General features: G+C 40.1%; 1 protein-coding gene across 3 annotated transcripts in view; it reads right to left on the bottom strand.

Moving 5' to 3' along the window:
* Positions 1-20592, bottom strand: part of MAGI3 (membrane associated guanylate kinase, WW and PDZ domain containing 3) — a 435962-nt gene extending 415370 nt beyond the window's left edge. For 2 of the 3 annotated variants that reach the window (XM_081493372.1, XM_081493371.1), the window contains exon 1: positions 20376-20590. The gene's annotated coding sequence lies outside the window, so the exon portion shown is untranslated. Of the gene's footprint in view, positions 1-20375 lie in introns of all 3 variants that reach the window. The other variant, XM_081493374.1, reaches the window with a different exon arrangement.
* Positions 20593-21222: the final 630 nt, after the last annotated feature.

A 21222-nucleotide genomic window follows, 5' to 3' on the forward strand; every position in this document is an offset into this window, starting at 1 on the left:
AATTTCAATCATGTATACAAGGAGAAAAAATAGTGCAACAAAGACCCGTGTGTCCATCACCAAGCTTCAACAACGATTAACTCATGGCCTCTTGCTTGTCCTAGACTCCCACTCTTCGGCTCTCAAGATTATTTGGGGGGGTGTGGGTTTTCTTATACAGTGATACATATATTGCTCTTATTTATTTATTTTTATTGAAATATTGTTGACTTACAATATTAAAATAGTTTCAGATGTTCAACATAGTGATTTGATATTTTTATACATTACAAAATGATCACCACCATGAGTCTAGTTACCGTCTGTCACCACACAAAGTTATTACAATATTATTGACTACATTCTCTATGCCGTACATTACATTTCACATCTGTCAGTTTGTGCACTGTTGGTGGGAATGTAAACTGGTACAGCCACTATGGAAAACAGCATAGAGTTTCCTCAAAAAATTAAAACTAGAACTATCATACAACCCAGAAATTCCATGTCTGGGTATTTATCCAAAGAAAATGAAAACACTTAATAATTTGAAAAGATATATGTACCTCAATGTTCATTGCAGCATTATTTACAATAGCCCAGGATATGGAAGCAAACTAAGTGTCCATCAATGCCTGGATAAAGATGTGATATTACTCATCCATAGAAAAGAATATTACTCAGCTGTAAGAAAGAAAGAAAGAAATCTTATCATTTATGACAAGACCACCCCGACAGGGTGTTATGCTAAGTGAAAGAAGTCAGAAGGAGGAAGACAAATACTTTATGATTTTACTTGCATGTGGGATGAGAAAAACAAAAGAACAAACACAACAAAACAGAAAAGGACTCACAGATACAGAGAACAAACTGGGGTTGCCACTGGGGATAGAAGTGGGAGGATGGGCAAAATAGGTGAAGAGGATCAACAGGCACAAACTTACAGTTATAAAATAAATTAGTTGCACAGATTATTGTGAAGTGAATCCCAGTGATCACATCAATTACAACATGTGCCTCTATAGACTTCTTTCTTAAAATAATTTCCATTCCATCAATCACACTCCCCACAAAATTAACAACTCCTTAAGAATGTCATATACCCAGTCAGTTCTCACATTTCCCCAACTGTCCAATAAACAGTCTTGTTGTTTAATGGCTTATTTGTTGGAATGGATGTCCAAATGAGGTTCATATATTCCTACTGCTTAATATGTCTCCCAAGTATCTTGTAATTTATAGAATCTCTCTCCAAGTCTTTTCTCTTTTTCTTACAATTTTTCTGTTGGAGAAATTAGATTTTTTATCCTATGGAGTTTCCCACGAACTAGATTTTGCTGATTACATCCCCTCATTTCTTTAACATGTTACTCTATTCTTTTTATTTCATACAAATTGGTCATTACATCTAGAGGCTTAATCAGATTCAAGCTCTCCTTTTTTGGCAACCTTTCATAGGTGGCATTGAAAGTATGTAATGTTTGACTGATTGTTTAACAATGTCAGAAAACACCGAGGATCACTGTCAGCTATTTGGTGACCCTGAAGTTCATATAAGAAAATTAGCCTCTTTGGTTCACCTCAGCATCACTGAGGTCAGCTGAGTGACCATGGTCATCTCATGTCTCCAACTTCGTTTTCCCACTCCAAAATGAGAATGATCGTATTACCTAACTCAGAATTTTCATAAAGGCTAAAGGAAATGACGCATGAAAAGTTCCTGATATGCAAGCATTTCAGGGATGTGAGTTGTTATCCTTATTTTCATCGTTAGAGCAAGGTTTTCATCACCAGCACCCACAGAACACTGTACAAGGATGCTGAGATTTTGTCATTACCACAGGCTTACCGCAGCCATCAACAGAGTTGTTTCCAAGGAGAGCCATCCTTTTGCCTAGCGCTTCTTGCTGGTGCTTATGTCAGTCATCATCAATCTGTCTGCAGAAAGGGTTGGTAGGAGACCGTGGGAGCTGGTGATTGAATCAGCAAAGCAAGTACCCAGGTCATCTGGGGACCTGAGCAGTCATGCTTCTCCCAGGAAGAGTTCTAGGAGCCAGAGAGGGTTAAATGGTGCCCCTTCAGTTCATCTCTAGTCTAAGATGCATTTTCTTTGGAAACTTCTGTTAGAAGCATGTTTACTCTTCCTCTGGTTTTGGCAAGTTAGTAAATTATTGTAATTTAACCCTATAGTCAGAACAGTTGGTTGCTCATTTATCATGATAAGCATTTTATAAGGTTTTGTAAAAAACCACTCAGGCTTATTTAGGGCCTAAAGGCATTTGTCTCAAAATTGGCTCCGAGTTTGATTTCTGTATTTATGTACATATTAAATCTTCATATTGCCACTTACATCCTCTTAATGGCCTCCATTTAGTGAAGGATCCTGGAGTCTTTGGTGAAGTTATAAAACTAAGAGGCCATCTATAAGTCAGTCTACTTCTGTTGTAAAGGTAAATCTAATTTTAGTGGCTTAATACCAGAAGTTGAGTTTCTAAGCTTTGAGAGTCTGTGCTTTCCAGCCTTTACTTAGAGGAGGGCCAGGCCAGCTAGCACATCTCCTGTAGGGAGATAATAATACAGCAGTTACAGCCTTTGGCTTTTCTCCTTTTGAGGCCTAGGAATAAAATGCTGTACTCTTTCCTCAGTATATGTTCATGAGAAGAGCTTGGACTCTGGGCCAGACTAAGAATTATTAGCTGTTTAGCCCTGAGAAAGCTACCTGACCTCTCTGAGCCTCAGTTTCCTGTAAGATGAGATAATAAAATTCATTGCTGTGGTTGCTATTGTAGGGATTAAATGAGATAATGCAGATGAAGCAATGAGCACAGTGTCTGGCAAATTTTAAGGACTCAATAATTGCTAGCTATTATCATCATTACAGTTATTACCAGACTCTGGTCCTGGATGGCCAGGTATTACATCACAATTTTTGTTTAAAACAATATTTAGCTGGGATAGATGAACCTAGAGACTGTCATACTGAGTGAAGTAAGTCAGAGAATGAGAAATATCGTATGACATCCCTAATATGTGGAATCTAAGAAGAAATGATACAAATGAACATACTTACAAAACAGAAAGAGACAGACTTAAGAATGAACTTATGGTTGCCAGGGCAAAGGGATAGTTTGGAAGTTTGGAATGGACATGTATATGCTGCTACATTTAAAATGGATAACCAACAAAGACCTACTATATGGCACGTGGAACTCTCTCAATGTTATATGGCAGCCAGGATGGAAGGGGAGTTTGGGGGAGAATGTATACCTGTATATATATGGCTGAGTCCCTTCACTGTTCACTTGAAACTATCACAACATTGTTAATCAGCTATATACCAATACAAAATAAAAAGTTAAAAAAGAAAATTATCAAAAATATATTTAGTTGGAATATTACTCAACAATAAAAAGCAACAAACTCTTGATACATGCGGAGAAGGAAATGGCAACCCACTCCGGGATTCTTGCCTGGAGAATCCTGTGGACAGAGGAGCCTGGAGAGCTGCTGTCCATAGGGTCGCACAGAGTCGGACACAACTGAAGTGACTTAGCAGCAGCTTGATACACGCAACAACTAGATGGGTATTATGCTGAGTGAAAAAAGCGAATCTTACAGAGTTACATATTGTGTAATTCTGTTTATATATTATTCAAATGATAAAATTACAGAGATAGAATAGCTTCCTGGTTGCCAGGGTAATGTTAGGGATTGGGGGAGTGGGGTATGCAGGGGACTATAAAGGAGCAACATAAGGGAAATTTGGGATGATGGAATGGTTCTATATCTTGATTGCAGGGGTGGCCACATGAATCTACATGTGATAAAATGGCATGCAATTAATACATACACATTGCACCAATGTCAATTTCCTGTTTGATATTGGATTATAGTTATATATATATATAACCATTTGGGAAAACCAGGTAAAGGATCAGTGGTAACTCTGCACTGTCTTTGCAGCTTCTTGTGTATCTATAATTATTATAAAATAGACACTTAAAAAATAATATATAGGGCTTCCCTGGTGGACCAGTGGTTAAAAATCCACCTTGCAATGCAAGGGACATCGGTTCAATCCCTGGTCTGGGATGATCCCACATTCCGGGGAGCATCTAAGCCTGTTTGTCACAACTACTAAGCCCAAGCTCTAGAGCTTGAGAGCCACAACTACTGAACCTGTGTGCACAGAGCCCATGCTCCGCAACAAGAGAAGCCACCACAATGGAAGCCTGTGTATTGCAATAAAGACCCACCGCAGCCAAAAATAAAATAAAATAAATCTTTAAAAAAATTAATACATGGTATTTATATTATAAAGTCTAAATACAGCTCATAGCTGAAACACATAGTATACTATGACTACAGTTCCTTTCTGTGTGACACTTTTTTCCTCTAGATTTAAAAGTTGCCTCATTTTATTTGCTTTGATTTGCTTTTTACCTAGTACCAGTTCTTCCTAGATTCTGTCAAAACTATGAAATCCCCCTCACTGTGGTCAAACACATTAGGAAACCTCAGCTCAATTTTTTCCCTGGTGATATCCCTCCTGGAACTCTCTGCCAGCTCTAGTATGAATTTGCTGTGCTCTTGGCTGATATTGTAGCCATTTTCATGGGAAAATATCTAGTCATTTCTATGGTGGTGGTTTAGTCGCTAAGTCATGTCTGACTCTTGCAACCCCATGGACTAGCCCACCAGGCTCCTCTATCCATTGGATTTCCCAGGCAAGAATACTAGAGTAGGTTGCCATTTCCCTCTCCAGAGGATCTGTCAGGGATCGAATCCACGTCTCCTGCATTACAGACAGATTCTTTATCTCTGAGCTACCAATGAAGCCCAGTTGTCTCTATACCAGAGTCTTAAACTGTGGACTTGACAGGATGCTGAGATTTCAGAATATGTTACAATTTTTTCCCCACTTACCTGCATTTTCTGATTTTGCTGCTAATAACTTATATTACTTGTGTTACACCATCTTTATACCCTTTATCACAGAAGGAAGGAGGAGGGCATACAGTCCAAAAAAACAAATAAACAAAAGGTCTAATTTTAGCTTTGTGAGCACACACATGGAATCCTGGGGGGTATTCAGTCAGGCCTGTACTCCTCTCCAACAGATACAGTCCTCACACTGTGGTAGCTGAGGCACTCATAGTGGCTCATCTGTATCTTAAGATCTTGACCCTTCTTCCTTGGTGCATCTAGTCCCAGATTCCTGGCGGGTACCACAAGATCATCATCCCTCAGCCATAACCACCCCCTCATTCCCTGACAACACTCTTATCCCTCCCCTCTCTCAGTTCCCTTCTCCAACTCCCTTAGCCATTTTCAGTCCCTTTGTCTCCAGTCCCCACCCAGGCTCTACCCCAGTTACTGGTCACTTCAGTATATTTTAATCCTGTGACTGGATGGGGGAGGAAGAAAGTAAAGAGCTTCAAATCATGAAACTGAAAGAAGGAAGGGTAGAGACCTTTGCAGGGGTCTGGCCTCAGAATGGAGTGTTTAAAAGACCAGCAGACCTATCTCATTGCTAAATTTAACCTCATTCTGATTCCCTCACATCTTATTAGACCAAAGAGTCTCTCAGTTCGTTCTAGATTTGGATTATTTTACAAAAAGTGACCTTCTCTTAGGTACCGCCAAGAGAAGCGGAGAGGAAATTCACCAGACTTCAGTAAAAGGAAGCAAAAAAGCTTGAGGTAGAAGAGAGGAAGCAAGTTACAGACACAGAGGGGTGGACTGGGCAATGCAGCCTTCCTCTCAAAATAAAGTGTGAGCCTGTGAGTGCTCTTCAGGCCTGGAGAAACCAGTGAAGGGCTGTGCCTACTGTACCCTGAAAGTTCCCCATGGAAGACTCTAGCTCACTCCCTACACGTTCATGTGGGAGCCTGTGGAATCTCAAGAAGCATGAGAATGTGCACAAAATTCTAAAGAAAAGAGCTTTAAAGTTCAGTGTGTCTGGTGGAAAAAACCCTGTGCGCCTCAGAAATTCTAAGGCAAAGCCCTCCAAACAAACCATGGAGCAATCTACTGACGGTCTGCGGAGGATTTTCTGAGTGGATTTGCTGCCTTCTGGTAAAACACAAATATGCTCAACAGGCCCCCAAATTCCCCTGGCTTTGATCTACATTCAAGAGCAAAGCCATCTGCGATATTTCAGGTTAACCTTGAGTTCCCAATCTATAATCTCTCAAGGCTCTTGAGTATATTAAAAACATTTCTTAGGAACATTATAAGAAAAATGATCTAAAGTACAGCTCCATGTATAGAAATTTTTCTATGTCTATTCCATTGTTCCTTTTAACAAATGTCATGATTCAAGTATAGAAGTCCCAGGGAAACCCCTTGGCATATTAAAGCATTTTGAACTCGCTAATTCGATTTAAGAGATAGCCTGGGTAACCCAATATAGAAGGCATTTCACACCTCCTATTCATAGGTGCTGTATTTCCTTAAGTGTACAAAGACCTTGGGAATTCTCAATTTAATCTAGATTATTCACCTTGGCAAGATAGCCAGCAGTGACAGATGAAACCAAATCTGTGTATTTGCATAAGGCAAGAAGAACTGTGATTTTACTCTGGCGGCAGAACAAGAGCTGGTGCAATCCCCAAATCCAATTACTAGAAGTAGAGCCAGAGAGCAATCTTTTCACCACACACTACAGTTTGTAAACAGTCTCTGTTTTAGGATCTTCTCTCTCCTTTTTTCTCTTTCCCTCTCTCTTTTGCTATGACATTTAGCCACTTGTGTAGATAAATTGTTAACAGCAACAAAAATGGTTCTGCAAAGAGTTTTCATTAAAAACCCAAGGAAGTCAGAATCTTACGGGCGAATGTATGAACCACAGGGAAGAGATGAGCAATTCATCATTTCTTTCATTTTATTTTTGTGCCAACAGTTGTTTCTTGAATGACAGAAAAATGATGGCCCCCTTACTTCCACCAACAGCTTTGAAGACAAGACAGAATTCATTTCCTGTCTCCTTCCCCTCCCCACCCCCCAACCCATACCCCTTCCATGCTCTGGAGCCTCTTCTTAGAATCTCTAAGAAGTCTTAATCTCTGCCCCTTTTCTGAGTTTTAACAAAACTGAAATCCCCTGGTCTTCATCCCATCTTGTTTTCTGCCTTGCTTCCATTAAATTTTTTTAAAACTTTTTTTTTTCTGTGCCTATATACAAAGCAGCTATAAAATGAGGTTATCTCTGTGGAAGAAGGCATGGACAGTTCAGTTCAGCTGCTCAGTCATGTCAGATTCTTTGTGACTCCATGGACTGCAGCACGCCAGGCTTCCCTGTCCATCACCAACTCCCAGACCTTGCTCAAACTCATGTCCATTGAGTCGGTGATGCCATCCAACCATCTCATCCTCTGTTGTCCCCTTCTCCTCCCACCTTCAATCTTTCCCAACATCAGAGTCTTTTCTAATGAGTCAATTCTTCGCATCAGGTGGCCACAGTATTGGAGTTTCAGTTTCAGCATCAGTTCTTCCAATGAATATTCAGGACTGATTTCCTTTAGGATGGACTGTTTGGATCTCCTTGCAGTCCAAGGGATTCTCAAGAGTCTTCTCCAACACCACAGTTCAAAAGCATGAATTCTTTGGTGGCTCATCTTTCTTTATAGTCCAACTCTCACATCCATAAAAGAATCCCAGGGATGGAGGAGCCTGGTGGGCTGCCATCTATGGGGCCACACAGAGTCAAACACGAATGAAGCAACTTAGCAGGAGCAGCAACAGCACATCCATACATGACTACTGGAAAAACCATAGCCTTGACTAGATGGACCTTTGTTGGCAAAGTAATGTCTCTGCTTTTAAATATGCTGTCTAGGTTGGTCATAACTTTCCTTCCAAGCAGTGTCTTTTAATTTCATGGCTGCAATCACCATCTGCAGTGATTTTGGAGCCCCCAAAATAAAGACAACCACTGTTGCCACTGTCTCCCCATCTATCTGCCATGAAGTGATGGGACCAGATGCCATGATCTTAGTTTTCCGAATGTTGAGCTTTAAGCCAACTTTTTCACTCTCCTCTTTCACTTTCGTCAAGAGGATCTTTAGTTCTTCTTCAATTTCTACCATAAGGGTGGTGTCATCTGCATGTCTGAGGTTATTGATATTTCTCCTGGCAATCTTGATTCCAGCTTGTGCTTCATCCAGCCTGGCATTTTTCATGATGTACTCTGCATAAAAGTTAAATAAGCAGGGTGACAGTATACTGCCTTGATGTACTCCTTTCCCGATTTGGAACCAGTCTGTTGTTCCATGTCCAGTTCTAACTGTTGCTTCTTGACCTGCATACAGATTTTTCAGGAGGCAGGTAAGGTGGTCTGGTATTCCCATCTCTTGAAGAATTTTCCACAGTTTGTTGTTATTCACACAGTCAAAGGCTTTGGCGTAGTCAATAAAGCAGAAGTAGATGTTTCTCTGGAACTCTCTTGCTTTTTTGATGATCCAACAAATGTTGGCAATTTGATCTCTGGTTCTTCTGGCTTTTCCCAATCCACCTGGAACATCTGGAAGTTCATGGTACACATACTGTTGAAGCCTGGCTTGGAGAATTTTGAGCATTACTTTGTTAGCAAGTGAGATGAGTGCAATTGTGCGGTAGTTTGAGCATTTTTGGCACTGCCCTTCTTTGGGATTGGAATGAAAATTGACCTTTTTCAGTCGTGTGGCCACTGCTGAGTTTTCCAAATTTGCTGGCATATTGAGTGTAGCACTTTCACAGCATCATCTTTTAGGATTTGAAATAGTTCAAATGGAATTCCATCACCTCCACTAGCTTTGTTCGTAGTGATGCTTCCTAAGGCCCACTTGACTGCATTCCAGGATGTCTGGCTCTAGGTGAGTGATCACACCATCATGGTTATCTGGGTTGTGAAGATCTTTTTTGTATAGTTCTTCTGTGTATTCTTACCACCTCTTCTTAATATCTTCTGCTTCTGTTAGGTCCATAGCATTTCTGTCCTTTATTGTGCCCATCTTTGCATGAAGTGTTCCCTTGGTATCACTAATTTTCTTGAAGATATCACTAGTCTTTCCCATTCTGTTGTTTTCCTCTATGTCTTTGCATTGATCACCGAGGAAGGCTTTCTTATCTCTCCTTGCTATTCTTTGGAACTCTGCATTCAAATGGGTATATTTCTCTTTTTCTCCTTTGCCTTTAGCTTCTTTTTCTCAGCTATTTGTAAGGCCTCCTCAGACAGCCATTTTGCCTTTTTGCATTTATTTTTCTTGGGGATGGTCTTGATCACTGCCTCCTGTACAATGTCACTAACCTCCGTCTATAGTTTTTCAGGCACTCTGTCTATCAGACCTAGTCCCTTGAATCGATTTGTCACTTCCATTGTATAATTGTAAGGGAATTGCTTTAGGTCATACTTGAATAGTCTAGTGGATTTCCCTACTTTCTTCAATTTAAGTCTGAATTTGGCAATAAGGAGTTCATGATCTGAGCTGCAGTCAGCTCCCAGTCTTGTTTTTGCTGACTGCATAGAGCTTCTCCATCTTTGGCTGCAAAGAATATAACCAATCTGATTTTGGTATTGACCATCTGGTGATGTCCATCTGTAGAGTCTTCTCGTGTTGTTGGAAGAGGGTGTTTACTATGACCAGTGCATTCTCTTGGCAAAACTCTATTATCCTTTGCCCTGCTTCATTCTGTACTCCAAGGCTAAATTTGCCTGTTACTCCAGGTGTTTCTTGACTTCCTACTTTTGCATTCCAGTCCCCTGTAATGAAAAGGACATCTTTTTTGGGTGTTAGTTCTAGAAGGTCTTGTAGGTCTTCATAGAACTGTTCAGTTTCAGCTTCTTCAGCATTACTGGTTGAGGCATAGACTTGGATTACTGTGATATTGACTGGTTTGCCTTGGAAAAGAACAGACATCATTCTGTTGTTTTTGAGATTGCATCCAAGTACTGCATTTTAGACTCTTTTGCTGACTATGAGGGCTACTCCATTTCTTCTAAGGGATTCTTGCCCACAGTAGTAGACATAATGGTCCTCTGAGTTAAATTCACCCATTCCAGTCCATTTTAGTTCCCTGATTCCTAAAATGTCGATGTTCACTCTTGCCATCTCCTGTTTGACCACTTCCAATTTGCCTTGATTCATGGACCTAACATTCCAGGTTCCTATGCAATATTGTTCTTCATAGCATCGGACTTTACTTCCATCACCAGTCACATCCACAACTGGGTGTTGTTTTTGCTTTGGTTCTGTCTCTTCATTCTTTCTGGAGTTATTTCTCCACTGTTCTCCAGTAGCATATTAGACTCCCGACCTGGGGAGTTCATCTTTCAGTATCCTATCTTTTTGCCTTTTCATACTGCTCATGGGGTTCTCAAGGCAACAATACTGAAGTAGTTTGCCATTCCCTTCTCCAGAGGACATTTTGTCAGAACTCGCCACCATGATCTGTCCATCTTGGGTGGCCCTACACAGCATGGGCAAGAGGGGACTTTCAACTTTGCTCCCTTCAGCACTCTTAAAATTCTGTTTTACTATAGGAATATATTACTTTTAAGCTGCTCTGGTGGTTCAGATGGTAAAAGAATCTGCCTGCAAAAGCAGGAGATCCAGGTTTGATCCCTGAATCGAGAAGATCCCTTGGAGAAGAGAATGGCTACCCATTCCAGCATTCTTGCCTGGAAAATCTCATGGACAGAGGATCCTGGAGAGCCACAGTCCATGAGGTGGCAAAGAGTTGGAGATGACTAACATTTTCATATTACTTTTATGATTTTAAAATATATTTTCTGATTACAAGTAATGAATATTTATTGTAGATGATTTGTAAAATAGAGAATGTGTGTGTATATGCTCAGTTGCTCAGTTGTGTCTGACTCTTTGTGACAGCATGTACTGTAGACCGCTAGGCTTTTCTGTCCATGGGATTCTCCAGGCAAGAATACTGAAGTGGGTTGCCATGCCCTCCTCCAAGGGACCTTCCAGACCCAGGGACTGAACCTGCGTCTCTTGCATCTCCTGCATTAGCAGGTGGATTCTTTACCACTGTGCCACCTGGGAAGCCCCAAAATAGACAAAAGTGAAAAGCAAAAACTCAAAGCCACTCCCACCCTTGCCTGTACCTGGTGAGCCATCATCTATGGTGGGCACACTCAGCACCTCCCAGGAGGGACCCTTGGGACTTGCTTGGGGTGGAAATAAAGAGAAGGGATATACCCATGGCTGGGAAAAGGTAACTTAGGGTCTAGATGGTTTTTATAATCTTTCAATCAGCCCCACACTTTCAGCTTCATTGGTACCCGCTGCCACCTGCCTCACTTTCTAAGGAATACACTGGCTTGCTTCAAGTGCTGCCACGGCCCCCTGACCCCTGGGCATCCAGTGGTCATGTTATTGGTGCATCAAGTCAGTCACTGCTCTTCTGTTTGCTTTCAAGCTTCAAAAATTTTGCCAATATCTCCAATGTGCTGTTGTCTCCTCCTATTCTTCACCTTTCTGGGCTTTTGCCTTTTTGAGACTTTTAATGTTAACTTTATAGGGTTTTCCAAGGGTGTAGATGTTCAGTTTGTCACCTTTAACTAGGAGTGCCCATATTCTGTTTAAAATACTTTAAAAAATAAGTATTTTTAATGATTGCATAATAACTCTTGTATGTAGATGTACCATAATTTACTTAACCTTACCTTACAGGCACATTTTTGCCTATATTATTCATTTCCTTAAAATGAAACACTACACGAGGACCTGCTGGACCTAGGAATATGAACAATGTGAAGAAGCTTTGCATGGACTTCCTCACATGTGATTTACATTCCAGCAGAGGTTCATGGAAGTGCTCTCTGCTCTGTCGCCGTGAGCCACCCTCTCTCTGGATGCTCCACTTTCTCCTACATCCTTCTCCTTGAAGAGTGGTCCTCAGTTCTATTTGATTTTCCTTCTATTTGGCTGCAGTTCCCCACACATAGCTCCTCTGGGCCTCGGGGAATCAGCTTCTTGCTCTGAGCTCATGCAACCAGGATCAGAATGTACTTCTGAAACACTATTATAGGGCTCCCTTCCAATAACGTTTTGCATTTTGCATTTAGCCTGAATTTCCATTTTGGCTCTTCTGTATAGGAAGCTTCATCAGGATTCTGGTCCTTTGCTTCTCAGCCTTGTTACCTCTGCAGCTTATGCTGATATTCTTTCTGTTTGTCTACTTGTTGGGGGATGAGTATCTGTGCCTTAGTCTTATTAGTCTGTCTCAGAATCTCTTAGGCAATTGCATGACTAAATCTGCCTATGATTTTGTTGGTGTACCCTCAGTTAGAAGAGAGCTTGCTTAAAAACTCGATGAGTTCTGTATATAAATATAATCTGTCTACCAAAAATTTGCAGAGGAAAATGCTCAGGCTGCTACATTTTTCACTGTCTATTTGAGTGAGCTTATTCATTTGAGTAGTCTGGGGGAGGGAGGAAAAGAGGTCTTTGGGTACCTGAGCTCACCCTCTCTAGTTCCAGACACAGGTGGACTCTAAGAATATTCTACCACATTTAAAGTCTAATTCTGAACAAGCCTGATTGCTTTCTCATGGGTGGGGGTCCCCTGTGCTCTTAATTCCATTTATTCTTCCAGTAAAGAAAGTACCACTAATACTGGGCACCATTTAATATCTGAAGTCACAGAAATACAGCACTAATTTTAGTTTTTAATGACAACATCCAAGATGGGGATTAGGCTCCATGAAATTCTCTGCCTTTTTCTTGCTCTTTTTGATAGTGTTTCTGCCATTTCATATTTTCTCTCTCTGTCTATTTTTGGGTAGGTGTCAGCTTGTCCATTTCTATTGTTTACTCTATGTACCAATTTCATTCTCCTGATTTTTTCTCTCCCATTAGTTTTTTCTACCCTTCTTTCCCTCTTCAACAGGTTGTAATCAAATTCTTCTAGCATCTACATTTTTCCTCTGTAATACTGAATAGTTGTCCATTTCCAGTTCTATACATTCGGTAGTTTTCTGTTCTCAATTTTCAAAGAAGATGACTGAAGTCTTATTATGTCTTTCTCTTTAAAATATAAATTATTTTTGAATCCTTTGTTTCTTGGCTGTCTTTTTTCCCCTCTGTGGGTCAGTAGCACCTAGTGACAAGGCTTCTAGATACAACTAAGCATTCCTTGATCAATGTTTCTTAAATGTTATGAAGGTTCTGCTATTTATCCCAGTCATTTCAATATGGCCACATATCCTTATTCTTGGCCATTTAAAACGTCTTATTATTAACATAAAAATAGGATATATTTCAAATACAGATTTTTTTTAAAAAAGCTGACATTTATTAACATTATCAGGTACTGCTCTAGGGATTTTACAGCAATCAGCTCGTTTGAACTTCGTTCAAATGTCCCCTTCAGCGAAGCCTTCTCTGGCCACTTTTTCTAAGAGGAAAATCACCTGACTTTGCCAAGTCTCTCCTGCTTAGTATTCATCCCTATCTATATCCTGTATTTTTCTTTATCTAGCTTCTTACTTCTCTCTCTCCAGAATATATGCTCCATTGGTTTTTTGTGGGCTTTGATCATTGCTATGTGTCTCAGCCCCTAGAACACTACTTGGTAGGTAGTGGGGCCTCGATAAATACTTGTTGAATGAGTAAATGAACTCATTTAATCTTGACCACAACCCGGTAAGATATTTGCTATTACTGTTCCCATTTTAAAGAGAAAACTAAGGCACAGAGCAGTTAGGTAACTTGCTAAGTTTACATAACTTTTAAGTGGAAGAGCTGGTATCTTAACCCCAGCAGGTTCCATAGATCTTGTTCTCTCTCTATATATATATATATATACACATACACACACACACACACACACACACACACACACGTATATATAATTTTATTTATTTTGGGCTGTGACAGGTCTTCATTGCTGCATGGGCTTTTCTCTAGTTGTGCCAAATGGGGGCTACTCTCTAGTTGCGGTGCATGGGCTTCTCATGGCAGTGGCTTCTCTTGTTGCAGAGTACAGCTTCTAGGTGTAAGAGCTTCAGTAACTGCTGCACGTGAGCACAACAGTTGTGGTTCCTGGCTCTAGAGCATAGGCTCAATAGTGTGGCATAGAGCTTAGTTGCTCCTAGGCATGTGGGATCGTCCTGGACCAGGGATCTAACCTGTATCTCCTGCATTGGCAGGCAGATTCTTTACTACCGAGCCACCAGTAAAGCTCCATAGATCTTCTTCTTAACAACGAATGATGCTCAGGTACCCAGTATCCACATTTATTTTTATTCTTTTTTTTTAGAGTGAACATCACTTTTTTTGGTATGTTTTTGTTTTGTTTCATTGAGGTATAGTTGATGTACAATATTATATAAGCTTCAGGTATACAACATAGTGATTCACAACTTTTAAAGGTTATACTCAATTTATAGTTATTATAATATATTGGCTATATTCCCTGTGTTGTACAATGTATCCCTGTAGGTTATTTATTTTATATATAATAGTTTACACCTCTTAATCCCCTACTCCTATCTTTTAGGGCAGGGCAGGGCAGAAAACTAGAGTAGACATTTTTCCAAAGAAAACATACAGATAGCCAACATGCACATGAAAAGGTGCTCAACGTTGTTACTCTTCAGAAAAATGCAAATTAAAACCACAAAGGGATATTACCTCACACCCCTAAGAATATGCGCATGCTAAGTTGCTTCGGTTGTGCCCAACTTTTTGAGACCCTATGGACTGTAGCCCACCAGACCTCTCTGTCCATGGCGATTCTCCAGGTAAGAATACTGGAGTGGGTTGCCATGCCCTCCCTCAGGGGATCTGCCTGACCCAGGGATTGAACCTGGGTCTCTTATGTCTCCTGCATTGGCAGGTGGGTTCTTTACCACTAGCTCCACCTGGGAAGCCCAGTAAGAATGGCTATTATCAAAGGGAACACAAATAACAAATGCTGGCAAGTGGGGATGTAAATAGGTGCAGTCACTGTGGAAAACAGTACAGAGACTTCTCAAAAATCTCAAAACAGAACTACCACATGACCCTGCCATTCCAATCTGGATATATATCCAAAAAAACCAAAAGCACCAATTCAAAAAGATACCTACATCTCAATGTTCACAGCAGCACTACAAGTTCACTTACAACAGCCAAGATTCGGAAGCAACCTAAGTGTCCATCAACAGATGAATGGATAGAGAAACTATGGTGGATATCTATCTATATATGTGGTATTTATATACATACAGGTATATGTAGTATATATATGTGATACACACACACATACTATATGACTACTTACCCATTAAAAAGTACAAAATTTTGCCATTTGCAGCAACATACATGGACTTGGAGGGCATTAAATCAGACAAAGACAAGTTCTGTATAATATCACTTGTATCTGAAATCTAAAAAATACAACAAACTAGTGATTATAACAAAAAAGAAGCAGAATCACAGATATAGAGAACTAGTGGTTACTAATGGGGAGAAGGAGTGACGAAAGGACACATTTATTTTTTAAAGAAAAAAATATCTCAAGGGAAAAAACTTATACAAAGTAGAAGCTTGTTTTTTAACTCTTTCTGGTTCTGGTCCTTTCAGCCTTCCTCAGATGTAACCACTGTCCTAAAGCTGATGCATACCCACCTTCGGGTATATATTTCCTATTTGGAACTATCTTCTAAGTGGCTTCCGAGCTACCAGTGAAAACCATGTGTGGAAGTGGAAAGGAGCTACACAACTGAAAACTCCCTAAATCCATGTCTTGGATTAAGTATTGACTGCTTTTGTTCCTTTCACTCTCCTATTATTTTTTTCCTTTTCTACTTACAGACACTCATTTTTCTAGCTGAAAATAGAAAACCTTATCAGATTGGAATAGCAGTCCTTCTCGCTGTAGTTTTTCCCCCAAAGACGGGATGAATTTGAGCCTCGTCAGAAAGCCATCTGCTGTGTACGCACAGACCTATTCAGAGCCAGAAAAAAAAAATAAAGGAGGGGGAAAGCCCCAGCTTTCTCATTTTAAAACAAAGAGCTATGGCTTGTGAGCTCTATGCCTCTGACAAAGGCTGGCCACAGAGCAGTGTGCACCAACCAGAAATACAGGGCGTGAGGAGTTCTGCATTGTGCACGCTGACCTTGTGGAACTTTGCTACTAATGAAGAAGACACTTAATGAACAGGGAAGAAGGCTCCAAGTCCAGCCCTCAAAGTCCCCTCCAGCTCTCTATGAAAAATGGCCATTGGATTTGTGGTCTGCTGCCCCTATCATCATCGCCATCCCTTCTGCTGATTTCATTTCACTCACTGTCACTCCTGTTATGTCAGACCTTGCCAGTCTTGATGTAGGACTATTATGAAAGGATGCTGTGAGGTCTTCAGAAAACACTTCCTTCAGTCCATGGGGGTACCCTTGCTGCCAGAGGGTACCCTTACATTTGCTGTTGCTGGCAGATCTTAAGCTAAGGGGCTGCCTACTCCTGATTTCTGTTGAAATACTTCATGCTTTATCTTCCTCGAGTCATGGAGCAAAAAATAAATTGCAGCATGAAAACTCACACCCAAAACCAAGTATTTTCATATTCTTGAGAACATTTAAATACTGTTCTTTTTTCCAATTTTAATTTTAATGTCTATTTTTATAAGTACAAAAGTAATTTACAAAAGTAAAATACTTAATATATAAATACATAACTTAGAAAGTTAAAGTCCTTTCTTATCCTAACTCATAGAAAACTGTTAACAGAATTTTTCACCATTCACATTTCTCCAGTTATGTGAAACTCCATGCTTTGGCATACTCTATGCTCCCCACAGTAATTACTCTCCTCTTTTACCTCTGGCTACCCATTTAACATGGGACTTCCCAGGTGGCACAGTGGTAAATAATCCACCTGCCAATGCAGAAGATGTGGGTTCAATCCCTGGGTCAGGAAGATCCCCTGGAGTAAGAAATGGCAACCCACTCCAGTATTCTTGCCTAAACATTTCCATGGACAGAGGAGCCTGGTGGGCTATAGTCCATGGCGTTGCAAAAAGTAGGATATGACTGAGCACATCACAGCATCTGTTTAATACGACTTTCCTCCAGACTATAAGCTCCATAAGGACCTACACCCTGTCTGTCTTATTTAGCTGTGGTAGCCCCATTGTCTAACCACTGTACCTGGCACACAGTTGGCACTCAACATAAATTTGCTAAGTGAATGCTTTCACTCTGGCCATGGGAAGCAAGCAGAGCAGGCTCTGTAATACCTTTTTATTGATGAGGAAACAGACTCAATTCATGACCTGTCCACGGTCACAACTCTTAAATAGTAGAGCTAAATCTCTACCCAGATCTTCTGATTTCACATCAAAAGGACTTTCCTTCTAAGTATATCTTCCCCTTAATAACTAACTGTCAGAGAATCATGACCATGTTCCTAATCAGAGTCTTCACTGTGTCCAACTCACCCCAAGAAGTCTCCATTTCACACAGAGGGGAAATGCATTATTTGGAGGGGGTTTTTTTTGGAAATGTAGTTGGTTTACAATGTTGTGTTAATTTCTGCTCTACCAGAAAGAGACTTTTATATATATATATATTCTTTTCCATTATGAATTATCACAGGATTTTGAATATAGTTCCCTGTGCTACACAGTAGGGACTTGTTGCTTATTAAGTGCATTCAGTTTTGACATTTTTTAATTAGAAGTAAATAAGCCAGAGAGGAAAGATTACCCTTCATTATTTCAGAAGATAAAACAGTGTTCAGGGAACCAGTTGTGAGGTTGCTTGCTGAGCAAATTATTCAAACATGGAGTTCAGTTCTGTTTGGCTGTGCTAACAGAACTGTGGGCCCCTCTCCGCTCTTGGCTTGCTCCCATACCCCTGGGCTCCTGGCTGCACACAATTAGCCTCCAGGAGCTCGGGCAAGCTTGAGTCTCCATGGCATTCACTGGAGGTGAGAATCTAGATGTGTGCCCCACAGTGCGGCAAGGCTCTACACAGCCACTTGTCTACAGAATGACATTTCCGTCCAAACGCTTCAGGGCTGGTCAAAAAGTAATGGAATTGCCATTGGTCCAGAGTACATGGTTCCTGGGAAGAGGCCTGACCTCCCAAATGATTCTCTTTTGTGGTATAATCCTTTTTTTCCTTCTACACTCTTACATAGAACTTTAGCTCCTTTATTTTCAGAAGGGACAATTTTCTCCAGGGAAGAATTGTGCCAATTCCTCAACATTATATTGCAACTTAATGGACATTTGTCTTCCTTCCCTTGTTTTCATTTTGCTTTAAGAGAGTTTCAGTTAGTAATTCTGATATAGACTAGCTAAAAGCAGTGCTTTCCACACTCATTGCCTTAATCACAAAAAAAAGAATCCTTCCCTTTCTTACTCTTTTTCTTCTTTCTCTCCTCCCTTCCTCTTTCTGCCCTCCCTTCCTCTTCTTCCCTCTCTCCCTCCTGCTCTTCCTTTCTTCCTTCCTATAGGCAGCAGTTTAAAAAAAAAAAAAAAAAAAGCATTGTTTTGTAAAGTTCTTTGTTTATAAAAGACATTTATTTTATATATATATATATATACACACACACACATGACCATGTGAAGTCGCTCAGTCATGTCTGACTCTGCGATTCCATGGAGAGAGGAGCCTGGTAGTTTACAGTCCATGGCATTTTACAGGCAAGAGTACTGGAGTGGGTTGCCATTTTCTTCTCCAGGAGATCTTCCCAACCCAGGGATCGAACCCAGGTCTCCCACGTTGTAGGCAGACGCTTTACCATCTGAGCCATCAGGGAAGCCTATACATACACACACATATACATATAAATATCATATACACACACACACACAGAATACACAAAACTGACTTAACCAGGTATTTTTAAAGTCCCAGTTGTTAAAGCAATGAGATTAGATGGACTTGATCATGGACATAGACTATAAAACAGGCAAACAGTTCCAAATATATATGGGAATAAGTATACTATAAAAGTAATATTTTTCAAATCAATAGTCAGAAGATGGAGTATTCAATAAATGGTGGTAAAAAACACTGTCTAGCCATTTGGAAAAAGTATGCATGGATCCAAATCTCATTTTTTATATAAAAATAAAATCCAGAAACATCATCAGAAGTTCATATTAAAAACAAACCATAAAATTTTTCAAAATTTGAAGATGAAGAGACTTTTTAAAATTTTTTTTTACTGAAGGATAATTGCTTTACAGAAAAGATGAAGAGACTTTTACAACACTAAAAAATTCAGAATAGGAAGTATTGGTAGATTTTGCAATACAAAATTTAAATCTTCTTGCCAAAATGAAATGTACTTTTAAAAGGTTGAGTGTGGTGAAGGAAATGGCAACCCATTCCAATATTTTTGCCTGGGAAATCCCCTTGACAGAGAAACCTGGTGAGTTACAGTCCATGAGGTCACAAGAGTCAGACATGACTTAGCGACTAAATCACTACCACCATCAGTATTATATTGGAATATTTTTATTTTTTCTGATATTCATCTTTTTATTGTACCTTAGATATAATTTTATACTGTTTCAAGTTTTACTGAGTAAATAAAATTTATTAATTGAAAAAATAAAAGGTTGAGTGATAAAGGACAAATTATGAAATTACATTATTACCCCCATAAGGTTAATATCCTCAATGTACAAAATGCTTTTATAAATCAATAAAATTTGCTTCTCAATCCTACTATCAAGATAGTGAGATTAGGGATACTTTCTACTTTCTTCTATGTAGTTTTCTGTACTTCTAATTTTTTTTTACAGTAAGTATTTTAATGCATTAAATCTGTTAGTTTGGGGAAAAAAAACAGTTTAAAAGATGTAGATGGACATCATGTTTCTTAATACTTAAAAGCCCAAAATAATTTTTTTCAGAATGGTCCAGTGGTTCTGCTTTGTAATATTAATCATTACACTTGACCTTTAATATATGCATGTAGTAAAATAAGACCAACTGAGAAAAATAAGATACATGAGAAATAGTGGGAAAAATCATAAGACAAAGGAATTTTAATATGAAATGGCAGACCCCACATTGAGGCCATTTGCTCTTTCAAAACCTGATTTGAATCTAAATCTTTGGATTAAAATTTGGCCTTTTCTTTTTTTAAGGATAAGAGTCCACTGAACAAAAGCTCTTTCGTCCCTCAAATAGTTATTTTTAGCGCTAAGTTTTTTTCTTCTTAATACAGAGTGGTTTTTTTTCCCCCTGACATCTAAGTTGTACCATTAAGTTAAATGTATGATTTAAATTTCAATTTTACTGAAGCTGCAGGTAGAATTAAAGGGATCATACAGATGAACGATTTCATTGAATGTCACCTTACATAAATTTACATAAAGCTGTAAAAATCTACACAGTCTCTAAAACTTCTTCTGAAGGAGAAAAGGGAGACAAATGTATACTGAGCACATACAGTTTGTCAAGACCTCTCTTGAGTTGCTTTAGGAACATCATCTCATTTAATCCTCAGAGCCAAGAGGGGAAGTTAGAATTACCATCCTCATTTCATAGATGAGAGAACAGGCTCTTCGCAGTTAAATGATTTACTGGATATCACGTCCACCTGATTCAAGCACCTATGCATGATCTTTCCCCTGTACCCATGAACTTCTTCTATGATGTAACCCATATTCTATGATGTAAGAGAACTTGTACAGCCTCAGTTCCCTACGTGGTCCTGAAGTCCTTTGCTGGTGTCTGGAATGATCTGAAAACTAGAGATGCTTCCCCCACCCCCAGAGGCACTGAGGCATCCAATGCCCTCCCCAAGCTCACCGTGGGGAGCGTCCAGTCACTGGTGCCCACGCTCAGAGCCCAGGGTGAGCACCCTCTGCCTCGCCTAGCCCACTGGAGTCTGGCCTGCCTCACTGCACAATCTGGCCTCAGTGACACTGTTCTGTGTTCTGGTTCCTTCTGTTTTACTTGCCAGTACTCATGTCTAATGCCCAGAGGAAGAGTCTGGCAGAGAAGCCCCAGGGCCTACCCGCCTCTACCAGTTTCCAGCTGTGTTCCCCTGTGCAAATGGCCTGATTCTCTAAGCCTGTTTCCTTACCTGAAAAGGGAGATCTTTCTTGCACACCTGGCGGTGGTTTGGCTTTAACAATGGAAGCCAATGCCTGGTGCTGCCCAAGTGTTACACAAGATGAGCTGCTGCAGTCCCTCAGTCTGGTCTCTGAGGCCCATCTAATGGCAGAACTCAAAATCACCCTCCCTTGCTGTCCAGGCCTTTGGATCTAAACCACACTTGTGTCCTCAGCCCT

This window comes from Giraffa tippelskirchi, chromosome 5 (genome assembly GCF_054371585.1).
Source record: "Giraffa tippelskirchi isolate mGirTip1 chromosome 5, T2T-mGirTip1v1.2.pri, whole genome shotgun sequence".
In the NCBI taxonomy this organism is placed as follows: Eukaryota; Metazoa; Chordata; class Mammalia; order Artiodactyla; family Giraffidae; genus Giraffa; species Giraffa tippelskirchi.